At 43.1% G+C, this 13,033-nt stretch overlaps 1 protein-coding gene across 4 annotated transcripts in view; it reads right to left on the minus strand.

Annotated features, from left to right (window-relative positions):
- The window catches only part of TJP2 (tight junction protein 2), a 90,483-nt gene that overhangs the window by 64,930 nt on the left and 12,520 nt on the right, over positions 1-13,033 (minus strand). For all 4 annotated transcript variants that reach the window (XM_080972337.1, XM_080972336.1, XM_080972334.1 and 1 more), the window contains one exon: positions 2,620-2,740. The gene's annotated coding sequence lies outside the window, so the exon portion shown is untranslated. Of the gene's footprint in view, positions 1-2,619; positions 2,741-13,033 lie in introns of those variants that run through there.

Consider the following 13,033-nt stretch of genomic DNA (forward strand, 5'->3'; position numbering starts at 1 on the left):
GACCACACACACCACTTGCCATGGTGGCCTCTCTGTACCCACCAATTCTCCACCCCACAGGAAGGGCTCACCATGTGCCCTGGACCCTCCAGATTCCCAGTGACTGGTGCAGGAGGTGTGTGGAAGAGGCCTGCAACAAGATGGCCCCAATACACATGGCAAAAGCTTCTAAACAGTACACGGAAAGCTTCAGTCACCATGGAAAATGGGATGTGGGGTGGCAGCGCCTCCATGTCAAACATCATGTGTGTCCCAGACCTACAAGCAACTTAAATCTTGCACTTTTCATACCTTGGCCTGTGTTTCTCAAATACATCCAGCTGTCTCCTTCTTTCCCCAATCCTTCCATTTTCTGTGCCCGACTGACTCCTTAGACTTAAATGCATTCATATGCCTATCTACTCTGAAGCAAATCCTACTGAGTTCAAAGGGGTTTAATTCTCAGGTGTGTACATAGAATTGCAGCCTGCATGCCTCTATCTCCCAGATTGTTTCCCGTTACTCCCCCCTGCCGCCCCCACTTATTAGTTTCTGCTTATTTCAGTCTCCAAGCCTCTGTCTCCTCCATAATCTGGACATGGGGCTGGAAATCTACCACAGGAGTTCAGGCCAGGCATCATACATCTCTAGAAAGGAGTGGAACTGATTGACAGTTAGAGGCTAGCAGTTTGTCTTTCACCTGGGGTGAGCCCCCCACCCCAAATACAGAAGACCTACAAGCCCTTTTTAGTTTCAAGAAGATCAGCTCCTTATGCAGTGTTGCACACACAACCTGGGTTCTCTTAGTACTGGAAGAATGAAAGAAGAGAAGCAGAAGCAGTGTGCAGCTATGACACTGCAGGTGACTGGAGCAGGCACACAACCCCCCAAAACCTGCTGAATGCCAACAAACTGCCATATATACTACTTTTGCACGTACACCAATCTGGCATATCTCAGGCAACGTCTGCAAGAGACCACATGCCCCTTAAGCAGAGAACCTCAGAGAAAGCCTCACTTCAGATTTTCTCAATTACTATAAATACATTTTTTGAAGAACAAAATGCAACTTTTTGAGAGCAATGGCCCCAATACTGGGGAATATGTTGCGCCCAAGGAGACCCACCTCAGCATGGGCCATCCTGCTTTCATGAAACTGAGAAAGGCCACTCTGTTTCATAAGCCCTTTGAGGGCTTCACTGCAATGCATTGGGCAAGGTCATCAAACAGAGATTTTGGCCTGTGCGCGGCCAAAATGTAGCACCCCAGCCCTTGTGATGCTTTCCCAAAGGCAGCTAAGGAGGTGTCCATTTTGGGGAAGGAGGTGTGAGGCGAGATCCTAGAGCCCTCTTACCTCCTCCACAAAACTGGGAAAGCACTAACTAGGCTTTGGGAAGGAGGCAGGAGGAGCCTCACACCTCCTTTCCAAAGCCCAGCACCTCACCTACCAGGTTTTGAGACGGTGCCCCTTGGCTCAGCACCCAGTGTCTGCTTGCATAGCCCTAAATTCACCCGTGCAAAAATTTTAAAGGCCAGGGGCAATGCTTATGTGAGCTCTTTAGAGCAGGAGTCGGACAATCTTTGACTGCCTAGATGTTGTTGAACTACATTTCCCATCAGTCTTGACCATTGGCCATGCTGACTAGGGCTGATGGGAGCTCTAGTTTGGCAACATTTGGAGGGCCAAAGATTCCCCACCCCTGCTCTAGAGCAAACTTGCAACTAGATGGGAAATATACATGGAATAATAAATTGTTAGGGGCCAGGATCTCACAGGATTGCTGGCAAAGCTGTGGAAGGAAAGGAGATTTCTTCCATCTTTGGTGGAAATGTCATTTTGTGAAAGATATCTGGGCTGCAGTATTCGCAAAAATATCGGTTATTACATGTCAAACTATTCCACCTAATCTGGCATTAGCTTTGTTATTGATTCAACCTTCTAATGACTTTCAAATAATTCATAGAGAATTGTCAGAGTCTAGAAATACCACTGGGAGGCCACCCATACAAGGGTAGTCAGACGGAATATGGTGTTATCAGGGTGATTGGTGTATCATGGTTGATGGTTAGAGACATTGCCCCCCAATGACATAATATGGTGGCCCTTCATCTTATATGTAAACAAAGATAGACCCTGGCTCTGACCTCCATCAAATCAGCTGTCAGTGGGGAAGAGTTGCATTCAAAGGATAAATGCAGTGCGAGGAGATCTGTAAGTAACTTTTCTCTACACAATGCAGTATCTTTGCAATAGCTTAACTACAGTACCTTTTGTACAGTGGTATCTCAGTTTCCAAATGTCTCGGAAGTCGAACGTTTCAGTTTCTGAACACAGAAAACCCAGAAGTAAATGCTTCCATTTTCGAACGCACTGAGGTCCCCCCCCCCATTTTCTCTACTGAATTTGCAGACTGCCCTTTGCGCCTTGGTTTTTGAACGTTTTGGAAGTCGAACAGTCTTCCAGAATGGATTACATTCGAAAACTGATGTACCACTGTACTATTCCCTTGTACCTTGCCACTTTCATTTTCTGTTTTTCTGTGGCAAAAATGTCACTAACATAATTTTTAAAATACATGGTCAAAGGTTAGTCACAACGTCTCAAGCATTTTAGCTTTACAGATCTGTTAGCACAAGCACCTGGTGAGGAAGGCCTCGTTTCAGTCCTCTCAGCCTCTTTCCTGCAGGATGCCTTGGGCTGGAGTTACAGCTCTGGTTCCAGTCCCAGTCACACGGGGATGGTGGGATTGTTGTCTGTTCCCTGAGTTGAAAAGAAAAGGAAAGGAAAGGAAAGGAAAGGGTAAGTCTAATGCAAGTAACATTAAACCTGAAACACTAAAAACTTAACACTTGGTAGTTACTTTTAAACTGCATGTGGCACATGCAAGGCAAGAGTTCTGCATGGCAACTGACACAGCAGACATTACTAGTTTTGATGGAGTCTGAACAAGTTCTTTCACTGTACTTAGCACTATACAATCACTATACAATTCAGAAACCGGCAAATGAAACGATCAAAGGGATGGAGCGGCTACCCTATGAGGAAAGGTTTTTAGTTTAGAGAAATGTATGAGGTGACATGACGAAAGTTTATAAAATTATCAATGGCATGGAAAGAGTTGATAGAGAAAAGTTTTTCTCCATCTCTTGTAACTTGTGGGCACCCACTGCAGCTGCATGTTGGGAGATTCAGGGCAGATAAAAGAAAGTCCTCCTTCCTGCGGGGTGCATGGTTCAACTATGGACTTTGCTTCCGCAGGAGACCAACTTGAATCATAGAATCATAGAATCATAAGAGTTGGAAGAGACCACAAGGGCCATCGAGTCCAACCCCCTGCCAAGCAGGAAACACCATCAGAGCACTCCTGACATATGGTTGTCAAGCCTCTGCTTAAAGACCTCCAAAGAAGGAGACTCCACCACACTCCTTGGCAGCAAATTCCACTGTCGAACAGCTCTTACTGTCAGGAAGTTCTTCCTAATGTTTAGGTGGAATCTTCTTTCTTGTAGTTTGGAGCCATTGCTCCGTGTCCGCTTCTCTGGAGCAGCAGAAAACAACCTTTCTCCCTCCTCTATGGGACATCCTTTTATATATTTGAACATGGCTATCATATCACCCCTTAACCTCCTCTTCTCTAGGCTAAACATGCCCAGCTCTCTTAGCCGTTCCTCATAAGGCATCATTTCCAGGCCTTTGACCATTTTGGTTGCCCTCCTCTGGACACGTTCCAGTTTGTCAATGTCCTTCTTGAACTGTGGTGCCCAGAACTGGACACAGTACTCCAGGTGAGGTCTGACCAGAGCAGAATACAGTGGCACTATTACTTCCCTTGATCTAGATGCTATACTCCTATTGATGTAGCCCAGAATTGCATTGGCTTTTTTAGCTGCCGCGTCACACTGTTGGCTCATGTCAAGTTTGTGGTCAACCAAGACACCTAGATCCTTTTCACATGTACTGCTCTCAAGCCAGGTGTCCCCCATCTTGTATTTGTGCCTCTCATTTTTTTTGCCCAAGTGCAACTTGGATGGCTATGGAAGAGGGCTGGATAAGGCGGTCTGTGGCTGTTTACCATGATGGCTCTGCCCTGCCCTCCATGGCTGGGGGCACTCATGTTTCTGAACTGCAGTTGCTGGAAGCCACAGGGGGAAGAGGCTCTTGGGCTCAGTCCGGCTTGCTGGCTTCTCATCTGGCTGGCTACTGTAAGAACAGGATGCTGGACTATTGGCCTGATTCAGCAGGCTCGTCTTAGGTACTTAAAGAGCAGAAACAGACTTAAAACTCAAACTTAAAAATTCAAAGTTTTAAACAAGCGCTGAAAGAAATACCTGCATTGGCCACTGAAGGAAGGGGGCTTGACTCTACTTGCACATGAATCAATATGTGTTCTCATTTTGTATTTTTATGTTGTGAACCACCCTGTGATCTTCAGATGAAGGTCAGTTTCCGAATTTAATAATAAATAAAATGCTTGCCCTCTCATGAACTTGCCTTTGAAGTCAACAGAGCCTGAACGCGGGGAAGATGAAGACGAGAAAACAGGCATTATGCCTCTAACGGCACCTCGTATGCAGTCAGAAGAGTGACTATTACTTTGCTCTGCCACAAACTCTTGCATGGAAAACAGGTTCCAGAAATGAGCTTCATTTCAGAACCAGCTCTGCCACTCCGCCTGGCACATTCTGGGGCCTTGGCAGGCACTCTCTTCAGGGACAGAGTCACCTCTCCTTCGTGCAAGTAGGTCACATTTAATGATCTCACAGGCAACTCCAAACCCACTAACCTATTCCCCTCAATCACCTAGTCCCCAAGTCCAGCAGGTGCTGCCCCCAGACAGATGTCATTTCATTCCAACCCATAATTAATTCCAAGGCGATGGAGCTTTGTTTTCATGGCCCATCCTGGCACACAGCGCCATTCCAAGGACCATTCACCTCCCGGTGCACTCACTCACGACAGCGAGCTGAAAGACAGGCTGACGCACACGGACCCTTCCTTGCCACACCCTCCATCCAACCACCTTGCTAACAATAAACCTTTCACCTTTATTCCTAGGGGAAACCCTGAGTAATCAGACATTTCTAAAATGGTTGTTCAGCTCTCCCTTCTGCTTCAGAAGATTGCCAGAAATTAAAAGACAATGAAATTAGAGGGGAAACCTTTCAATGTTCTTTTATCTATTTACTTTTCTAGAAATGATTCCTCTTTAACACCAGCCATGCTGTGAAGCAATCTCCCAAAAGAGAACCAAGTTCTATCCATAATGCATTCTAACTAGTTAATATAAATTCTAATTTTCTTATTCTTCGCATGCTTTATTCTGAAATGAGAATTAACAGAGTTTCTGTACATGTAAACATGCCCATCAGAAATTCAACAGGCACCAATTTTCCATCACTACATCTCAGCATGGGGGAAGCTGCACCTGTTGAATTTCTGACTATATTAATTTGCTATTGAGCTGTTAAAAGACACAGAGATAGTAGCAGGAAAGAGGGTAGAAAGTGGAACATCACTGGAAAGCCAGAAAGAGAAAACAGACAAACATGCAAGCCCAGTTCTCCCACTTTCTGCACCTTGAATTCATCTGTAATCGCTATGTGCACACTCTTGAAGCAGGCTGCAGAAGAGAAACTGCTAAAACTTGTTTTAGATAAAGTGAGATCAGAAACCAAACCTAGGTTCTACATGCTCAGAGCTGCACAAGACAAATATTATTTAAACTAATTTTGCCTTCTGCAGCAGCAAGACCAAGTTTGTGTTTTTTACAGTGGTTTTCAACCAGCGTGCCGTGGCACCCTGGGGTGCCTTGAATGGTGGTCAGGGGTGCTGTGGGCAACCCTGGCCTCTGTCCCTCTTTCCTTCCCTCTGTCCTCTGATGCCCTCCCACGTCTCTGTCTCCCAGAGGATTGCACAGCTGTTTGTTGCACCATCCCTGGCTACAAGCTCCCCAGACCATCGGTAGGCAAACTAAGGTCCGGGGGCCGGATCTGACCCAATCGCCTTCTAAATCCAGCCCGCGGATGGGCTGGGAATCAGCGTGTTTTTACATGAGTAGAATGTGCACTTTTATTTAAAATGCATCTCTGGGTTATTTGTGGGGCATAGGAATTTGTTCATATATTTTTTTTCAAAATATAGTCCGGCCCCCAGACCTTAGTTCACTGTCTGTTTCGCCTGCTGAAAAAGTTTGCTGACCTCTGCCCCAGATGAATGGTGCCTCTGGGGCTGTCCGGGGGTGCTTCCTAGGCCCCGGGGGGGGGCAGTGTGTGGAGGCACCTCTCTTTGGGGCGGGGGGGGGTAGCTCAGAGACCAGGGGCGGCAGCTGTGGCTGCCCAGAGGACTCTCAAAGGAGAGCAGGCTCCACAAGGGAGGGGGTTCAAAAAGGGGTGAGAGGCTGGCCACTCTGCAGGCAAGGGGTGACCTAACTGGGCTCCTGAGCCCCCCAGGGGTGCCGAAGAAAGAATGCAGTTGGTCAAGGGAGCTGTGGATCCAAAAAGGTTGAAAACCTTTGCCCTAAGCAAAGACATTCCATTTCAATGATGGGCAGGCTTCAATTAGGACACAACTGTGTATCAATGGTGTACCAGGGATGTCCAACCAGTAGACCATGATCCACCAGTAGATCCCCGGCTGACCCTGGTAGATCACAGGATCCTTATCATGTACAAAATGTTATTGGAGGGGGGAAGCTTAACAACCCCCCAAAAGCTCAACAACTCTGGGCAATCCACCCACGCCATGCACGCTCCTCCTCCCTCCAATGACAGTGGGTAGATCACTGCCAGTATTTTTATACTGGGAGTAGATCACAGTCTCTTGGGAATTGGACATGCCTTGTTTTCAAAGCACCTGTGACTATTATCAAAGACAATGTTAATGCAAACGTTTACTTAAATTAAACAGACAGTTACAGCATACGGTAATGCTATCTATATGTGCCTACTCAGAAGTGAGTCCCATTCAGTATAATGGGGCTTAGATCAAGGTAAGTGGGTTTAGGATTGCATTTGCAACCCAACACTCTGTCCACTGCAGCACACTGACTCTCTTGCTCCCTGTAAAAATGTTATTGATATTAAAACACAAAAACAGTGCAATTAACAGTAACAGAGTGGCAGTGTAGTGTAGTGGTTAGAGTGTCGGACTAGAACCTGGGAGGCCAGGGTTAAAACCCTCACTTAGCCACGAAGAACATCAGCTGACCTTGGGCCGGTCACTGCCTCTCAGCCTAACCTACCTCACAGGGTTGTTAGGGGGATTAAATAAGAAATGGGGAAACAATGTACACCACCTTGAATTCCTTGGAGAAAAAAAGGTGGGATGGAAATGAAATAAACAAATAAAGTAAAAAAGTAATAAACAGATAAAAGACTACTCAGAAGTAAGACAAATTAGCTCCTCAAGCTTCTACATAACTAGCAAAACCAGAATAAAAATGACTGAAGTCTGCAAAATAATATTTATTTATTTATTTATTTTTGCTTGGACTGCTTGAGCACAGAATTTTACTTTCAATTTAGCATGGAATGCACTCCTTCCTTAATGAAATGGCTACATGCAGTGCAGCAGTTTGGCTGTTGGTCATGCTACTAGTTCTCAGCATGTTACTTCAGGGCTCTTAGGAAACAAGATTACTGTACAGTATCTGCAAATAACCTCATACAATGAATCGTGTCCTGAAGAAGGGGGGGATGTGTCTCAGAAACACAGTAGTTTCTGTGTAGTTATCATTCACATTTCACAAAAGATGGAAGGATTGCTACCATTCTTTACACCAATGACGTTTCTCAGATGGCATGTTTACATTTTGGGTGTGTGGCTAAAAAAACAATATCATGGGTGGAGACTCTTCCTCTTACACAGCCCACAGTTAGGCAACACTTAGCTGAACAGAGTCTATAAGGCATTTCAATATAGGAATTAAAGCAAGCAGCTCTGTTAAACTGGAAACTAATGTTTAATTTTTTAAAAAATCAACACTACTCTGGAAAATAATGTAGTTCCTAAAATATCAGGAGAAAGTACGATTATAAAGGGAGAGCTAAAACCTGGCTCATCTGTTTGTGGACGAATCAAACATCAAATTCAATGTAGTGCACATTGCAGAACTAGTGTGATGGGCCCTGTGGACTCACCTGGATTTGTTTTCCACAGACTCTCTTATACATGCTACCATCACAGCAACAGCCAGGCTGCAAGTTAAGCCATAGTGCGTCTTGAGCTGCAGCTGAACAAGGTAACATTTCCTAGTTATGTATTTCAGCTTAAAGAGTCTTTACAGTAAACCCGCAGCTAAAATCTAAGCCATAAAATAGGACCAGATTGCAACACTACTATAGCCTGGGAGGTGGTTTTGGTTTGGTTTGGAATTTCAGTTGAAGAGTACTGAACACATTAGACACGTAACAATAATGGTGATCAGAATCCAGATTGACATGCAGAATGTTCCATATACACATAGGGGCTTTTCAACCTCCCATTCTGGAGGGAGCCCCTTGCAACAAGTTCCTCCAAAATTGAGGTCCTTCTGAAGCAGCCTTCCCTGAGGCATGAGACGCTACTACCTGCAAGAACAAAAATCAGCTATGCTCATACACACATGCACATGCCTGCATTGCACAGAGGCGTGGGCATCTTTACAATCCAGCATAACACATGTTGCTTGCATGTCAGTTGTGCTCCTTGTTTTGCAGCAAAACTTAATTTCTTCTCCAGATTCATCAGCGTCATGAAGGTAAATATGCATGCTGAAGTGGCACATAAGCATGATTTGGCTATAATAGAAAGGCTTCCTAAGTGACAAAACATATTCTCAGGTACTCTCTAGAGAAAACACTAAAGAGCAACATTTCTTGAAAATGAAAGCTAAGTAAATTCGCCATTTGGCTACTCATATTGTCAGGCAGCTATGCTGAAAGAAGAATTTTTCCAAAGCCTTCTAGGGACATGATCAATATTCTTTCTGGTAGCCAGTTGACACTGGTGCACTACCAGCTCATCACCAGTGCAGGACTCCTAAACTGACAAAGGCAAAAACCTATGAAGTGTACCTTTATGTATATGTCCTTTTGAAATGCCTGAAAGCAGAGATTAGGAAAAAGTGGGATCCTGTTTTATGTGTTGTATGATCCAACCCAGCCCTGCACATATGGATGTGTTTTATGTGCTGGTTATTAATCACAACAATAAGGATTAAATATCTAGAATCTGTTGTTTGTGCTGTGAAGGGAAAATGAACTGAAAATCTTTTTTGAAGCTTGCCTGACATCAGGGTACTTAACCTGGGCTTTTTTTTCAGAAGGAACTCGCCAGAACTCAGTTCCAGAACATCTCAGGCGGGTTGCCATTCTAAGAGAATGAGGAAGGTGTTCATGGTGAGTTCTGGCACCTCTTTTTTTTTAAAAAAAGGATAGCATTGCTGGGGTCCATGAACTAGCAGCAAGGGAGAAAAAAACCCTATGCAATAAAATTAATTGTATGCAAAAATTTGTGTGTATGTGTCTGTCTGAATTTTTCTGGGGAGGGGGTCCATAGCTTTCAACAGATTCTCAAAGAGTTCTATGACCCCCAAAAGGTTAAGAATCACTGCCTTGCATTATCCCATTCAGTAAGAGTATTTAGTTGAAGAGGCTTTTTGGAAAAGGGAGGTGGAAAAAGGAATGCTAAGAATCTTGACTTTCTATTATTCAACAGCACAAAAATCTGTTAGGTTTCCAATACAATGTTAAGAAGTGTATTTTTGAAAATGAGTAGTGGGAAATGTGCTCAGGGAATATCCATTACGTTCCTACTTGATGTGCTATTGCTCTAAGTCTGCATTGTCTTATCTACTAAGTTCTTGTCTCAAAAATTTAGACAGCAGCTTAAAATGCCATTCCTGACAATGCTTTCAATTTATCGCAGCAACCCCAATGTTAGCCAAGGGCATCATGTACATGCCCCTCAGAGAACTACTTCAGCTTCTGCAACTTCCTAAATTAATCACTTCTCCCATTTGCAGACAATGCCTGCAGCTTTCTTGCACACAGCTAGAGAGTAAATATTTGCTTTTTACTGTTACTCATTTTCCCAATAAGCAACTTACCCTGGATGCTGCCAAAGGTTTGCATGTCGGACCACAGGGAGCAGTTCTCTCTTGTTAAGGGGAGTGATCCCAACTGCAGCTTCAAGAATGGTTATGTATTTCTTATACTTCATCCTGCCTCCTTCAATGCGCCACCAAATGAAGTGACACCCTGTGTTCGGCTACAGCCTTTAAAAGCATCTTGCCCCAGCGATCTGACTGAACTACATCCTTGTTTTTCAAAATGGATTTCACACGCTGCAAGCCAGAGTTATAAAAATAACTTTTGGTAAAAGTGTCTTTAAAAATCAAGAAAAGAATTCCTGACAGATTCTCCTGAAACGTCATCGTTACATAATTCCAGCGATATTTGAATAAAGCACTAATGAAAATGAATCAAGAGACAATCATGGTTCTAAGCCTAGCCTGATAATGTACACTCTCCAATTTACTAATCCTCAGCTAAATCTCCAAGGCTTATAATCTTCCAAGTACTAATGGAGTAGCAGGTGACTTGTCTCTCAAATCAAGTGAAAGGCTGCTGAAGATCGGCTTGCTAAACTTTATGTTGCCTTCAGTATTCCCAAATAAAAAACATCCATGTCCCCAATTTCTATGATCCAAAATGACAGCATCTTAAGGACCTAGTTGCAATTGACAGGGTGGGGAAGGAAGTGGTACGTGGGACTTACATTTATTAAAGCAAAATACACAGATTTAGGAGGTAATGAAAAATTGTATTCCTTTCTACTGCATCTTATAAATGGAGAAGACTGTACAGAGGGTTGTCTCCAGTTAGGAAATGCTGGAAAAAACAATGGGTAACCTCCTCATCTCCACTTTTAGGACAGTGTGTCACAGACAACAAATACAGACAGAGCCAGGCTACTAGAATGTTCTGTGGGCTAACCACATGGGGATTTTATTTGCTGCAGGGCTGATTACAGTGGTACCTCGGGTTACATACGCTTCAGGTTACAGACTCCACTAACCCAGAAATATTACCTCAGGTTAAGAACTTTGCTTCAGGATGAGAACAGAAATCACGCGGCGGCAGCAGGAGGCCCCATTAGCTAAAGTGGTGCTTCAGGTTAAGAACAGTTTCAGGTTAAGAACAAACCTCTGGAACGAATTAAGTACTTAACCCGAGGTACCACTGTATTAAAAAATTCCTTCCAGTAGCACCTTAGAGACCAATTAAGTTTGTGATTGGTATCAGCTTTCGTGTGCATGCACACTTCTTCAGATACACTGAAACAGAAGTCACCAGACCCATATATACAGTGAGAGGGTGGGGAGAGGTATTACTCAGAAGGGTGGTGATTGGCTGGTAGGTGTGGTAAACCTGTTGACAACTGCAATTTGTCTTACAGGAAAAAGCAAGGGGTGAGATGGCTAAAAATAGCTTTATCATGTATAATGAGATAAGAATCCAATGTCTCTATTCAGACCAGGTCTCTCCATGGTTGTTGTTTTTTTTATAAGATACTTATTAAGATTTTCAAAATATTACAACATAGAAAAAGAAAAAAGAAAAATATAAAAGAAAAATACCAAATAAAAGTAGTTAAAAACAATTCAGTCTTTCAATCACTTATCTTTCATTTGCTTATTTCCCGGACCTCCTCACGCCTCCCTTTTATGTATTCCAATTCAGTTTGTTAGTTCAGCAAATCCCTCCCCTCTTTGTTAATCCTAATCTTCAATCTTAAAATATTATAACCTTAGATTTTTGCCTGATAATAATCCATTTTTTCATATTCCCTTATAACGTTACAGCTAAAAACCACTTAATTTCTATCCAACATCATTCTAACATTCATTAATTTTACAGTATTTCTGTAAATAGTCTTTGAACTTTTTCCAATCTTCTTCCACCGACTCTTCTCCCTGGTCTCGGATTCTGCCAGTCATTTCTGCCAATTCCATGTAGTCTATCACCTTCATCTGCCATTCTTCCAAGGTGGGTAGATCTTGTGTCTTCCAATACTTTGCGATTAGTATTCCTGCTGCTGTTGTGGCATACATAAAGAAAGTTCTATCCTTCTTTGACACCAATTGGCCGACTATGGCCAGGAGAAAGGCCTCTGGTTTCTTCAAGAAGGTATATTTAAATACCTTTTTCAATTAATTATAGATCATCTCCCAGAAAGCCTTAATCCTTGGGCACGTCCACCAAAGATGAAAGAATGTACCTTCTGTTTCTTTACATTTCCAGCATTTATTATCAGGCAAATGATAGATTTTTGCAAGCTTGACTGGGGTCATGTACCACCTGTATATCATTTTCATAATATTCTCTCTTAGGGCATTACATGCTGTAAACTTCATACCTGTGGTCCATAACTGTTCCCAGTCAGCAAACATAATATTATGTCCAACATCTTGTGCCCATTTAATCATAGCAGATTTCACCGTTTCATCCTGAGTATTCCATTTCAACAGCAAGTTATACATTCTTGACAAATTCTTAGTTTTGGGTTCTAACAGTTCTGTTTCTAGTTTTGATTTTTCCACCTGGAAGCCAATTTTCTTATCCAAATTGTATGCCTCCATTATCTGATAATAATGAAGCCAATCTCGCACTTTGTTTTTTAATTTCTCGAAACTCTGCAATTTCAATTTGTCTCCTTCTTGTTCCAAAATTTCCCAATATTTCGGCCATTTGGCCTCCATATTGAGCCTTTTCTGAGCCTTTGCTTCCATCGGTGACAACCACCTTGGGGTTTTATTTTCCAGTAAGTCCTTATATCTTATCCAGACATTTAGCAATGCTTTCCTGACAATATGGTTTTTAAATGCTTTATGTGCTTTAACCTTGTCATACCACAAATATGCATGCCACCCAAAAACATTGTTGAAACCTTCTAGGTCCAAAATGTCTGTGTTCTCAAGAAGCAGCCATTCTTTCAACCAGCAGAATGCTGCTGATTCATAATAAAGTTTGGGGTCTGGCAGGGCAAATCCGCCTCTGTCCTTTGCATCAG

This window comes from Podarcis pityusensis (genome assembly GCF_964106645.2).
Source record: "Podarcis pityusensis genome assembly, chromosome: 11".
Classification (NCBI taxonomy): Eukaryota; Metazoa; Chordata; class Lepidosauria; order Squamata; family Lacertidae; genus Podarcis; species Podarcis pityusensis.